Genomic DNA, 3,579 nt, shown 5'->3' on the forward strand with positions numbered 1-3,579 from the left:
GGTACAGAGTCCAGTTTTAGCTTCAGCAGTTCAACAGTCTGATGGTAGCAGGGAAAAAGCTTTTACAGAGCCTGGAGGACCTACAGCGAATGCTGCGGAACCTCTTCCCAGAAGGCAGCAGGGAGAACAGTCCGTGATGGGGGTGTGTGGGGTCTCTGATGATGTTACGGGCTCGGGACACACATCGCTGTGATGAAAGGTCCTTAATGGAGGGAAGAGGAGCCCCAATGATCCCTTCTGCTGTCCTCACCACTCTCCTCACGTTCTTCCACCTTCCACCTTCCCACCATTTCCTAGAAGCTTCCATCTCCCTGTGAAGGGCTCTGATTAAGGGATTTCTGAAGGCCCTTCACTTTAAGGTTTGTAAAAAATGCTGCTATTACGTTTGACTCAATAAATTAAACAGAGCTTTTGTTGTTGTAAGAAATCTACATAAGGTGTATGAATACTTTTGCAGCACTCTGCAACCGGGGCTCACTGAGTGACCAAGCAGGCAATTGCAAGGCCGGGCCTATGAATAAACTACCGGAGAGTTGTTGGTATTTACAAGCCGAATGCAAATGTCAGCGTCTCTGTAGATCATCCGCTGCTCTCCCGCCGAGCTCTTTACACTGTTTTGTATTCTCACAGCACTTTAACTTAAAGCCAGAGAAAATTAAATCATGGAATCATTACGGAGAAAGGTCAAAATATAAATATTTCATCATCTCATATTTCCTGTGTAAGGGTCGGGTTTATGCAGACTGATGTTAAGGCTGTGGGAATACATATCCATCAGGCTTCTGTGTCTTTATTTTGACTGAGCAAGGTCACACATTGATGGAAGGGCTAAACTCAGAGCAGGGGCTGGACTAGGCTTCTGATTATCATGGCGTGATAACCGGTGGTAAAAATACAATTATTTCCACTGCTGCTAAAATACAGTGACACTGATTAAATTGGTCATAATAATGGTATCAAAGATAAAACATATAACTAAAAACCACATTGGTTTTCCAGCTGATTAAACAGTGTAACTGAATGAGGAATAGTATCTGTACTTGGACTTGTTTTTCCTACATTTAGAAGCCCTAAATTAAAAGTTTTCATTCACTGATTAATACAGGGAATATCAAATTCCAAAACATATTTATAGTTATTTGGACTTTGATACATAGACACCCGGACTGGATAACGGAATCAAGATGGTCTGGGGTTTTAAATGGCTGCCTTCCAAAAAGTCAATTTCAAGTAGCTTTAAAAGGCTGAGGTGACAAGAGTTTTCTTTGGCTGTGTGAAGCGTTCAGTAACACATCGCTGCCCCTCCTCCACCTATTACTGCACAGCTCTGGCCAGCCATTGCTGGACAAATGTTTTTCTTCATACTTATTTCAGAAAAAAATATATTTTGGCTGTTGGGGAGAAAAAAAAAGGACATTCAAGGCATGGAAATCGAAGGGTCACCGCCCATCACTCCTTAACCATTACATTTGAAAAATTTCAAGGTTTTTCAAATAAAAGTAACTCATTATGTTAGAAATTTTTCTTCTGAATCTGTGTGGCAATACAGCAACACCGCTGTATTTTTACACCAGCGGCTCTCACACTGACCCATACTAGATACACGTGTGGAGAATGACAATGAATAGGTGACCATGCTGACCGTCTGTTTAAAACCAGTCACCTTGTTCAATAACCAACAAATCACTTTTCAGCTGAGGATAGCTTGAAAATCAGGGTGAAATTCCACCTCAAATTACAACTAATGAGATTAAATTTCAAGTCAATACCATCCATTTACCAGTTGCAGTGTTTACAAAGAAGACTCTACTTTTTCCTATTGGGTGCCATATATGCTGCCACATAACAAGCATACATAGTGGTGAGAACTTCTTCAATCCTTTTCAAGAGGCAAGTTTAAAGCCTTCATTTCCTGGCTCAACATAGTGGCCTAAATAAAAACAGCAACCCGATGTTGCTTCACAAGAAATATTGCTAGTGCCACGATATGGCACAGTATGTTCTTACACCGCTATTAAACTCTAAACAGCTACTGAATTTAATATCAGGTTTTAAGTCAACGATGCTTTCTGTACATAAATAATTTTTTTATATTGATCTTTATAGATGCTAAGAGTATAAAAATCTGATATTTACTGGTGAAATAGTTGATACTTGCAAATAAATGGCATCATATGAAGAGTGATGGTCACTAAAACTTTTTTCTTCTTCATTGCAGACCTTATCTTTCTTGCAGCACGCAGAAACAGGTGAGGGAGGGGGAAGCATGAGGGGATTCTGCTCCACACAAATGGAGTAAATTATGGCCACTCCAGAAGTCTCCCTTGGACTGGACTAAAAGCATTATAAGCCGTAGAAATTCTATGAAAAATGTAAATAGTTTGGAAGATTTACTACTTTAAAGCCTATGCTAAACCTTTATACCACAAAGTGACACATGGTGGGTCCGAACAGCGATAGGTGGAACTAAAATGGCGGAAAATCTTTGCTGTGTTTGCTCCAGCTGTCTTGCATAAGCTAATTTATTTTTTAACACTTTAGGCAGATCAATGAGGCTCCTTACCTGCCGCTGGTGCGACTAATAAAACGGTCGAGTAACTCAAGTCTACGCAGCCTGTCCTGGAGTGCTGAGCCCACTTCTCTGTGCGCCCCCCCCCCCACGAGCTCCCCACACCCTTTCCTTTCTTAATGATCAGGATTAGAGAGGCTGGGGCCTCTACTGTAGGAGGAAGCAGCTGCTTCCATGCTCATTATAACCTCACAACTCCAGCAGAGTGGTAACAGCTGGAACCACGTTCCAGAAGGAGGGAGCCGAGACACTATGAAGATCTCATGTGGCAATAGGCATTCCACGGCGAGCGGCGAGCTGCGGGGCTGCGGCATCGATGTCGCGCAGACGACAAGGCGAGCAGAGGTGGACTGACTGATGCATTAACAGGATTCATTTGTTTGGGCTGCTTTGGGATTTCGTTTTTCTTTTATGCCCTGATTGGAAGTTCTGCATAACTTTCCATTAAAATCGTGTCACCTCCTAATTACCCACATTTTGGTGTTCAGAGGAAGAGATGGATTCACTGTAAAGTGACAGCAGAGCGTTACTTAATAGATCGCTTTAATCAAAGGGCTGTAGTGTGGTTAAATGACAACGTTTATCTCCAGCAGACGATATCAGCTGCTGATGATAATAACAAGATGAGGCCGGCTAATGAAATGAGTATGGGGGGGGGGGGCATTGATAGGGCTGCCTATTCAGAGTCTAGACTCCAAACGCAGCTTTAATGACTTGATGATCCTTTGAATTTATAATAGGACAGGGCTCATCTGCCGAGGGATGATAAAGCCGTACCTTAGTTTGGAACAGTGATAGGCCAATTGCTTTGCAGAGACGCTCAAAGCTGTACCAAGCACGACAAAAGACAACAGATACCAGAGGGGGGGAAAAAACAATACATTTACACCCCAGCTCATCACATATTGACTCTTCCTGTCAGTTTTTGACACACAGGGAGCTGCTCTACATAGCCAGATTGTCTGGTAATTTGCTGTGAAACAATGCACCATCAGTGCTCACAGATCACG

Source organism: Fundulus heteroclitus, chromosome 23 (genome assembly GCF_011125445.2).
Source record: "Fundulus heteroclitus isolate FHET01 chromosome 23, MU-UCD_Fhet_4.1, whole genome shotgun sequence".
Classification (NCBI taxonomy): domain Eukaryota; kingdom Metazoa; phylum Chordata; class Actinopteri; order Cyprinodontiformes; family Fundulidae; genus Fundulus; species Fundulus heteroclitus.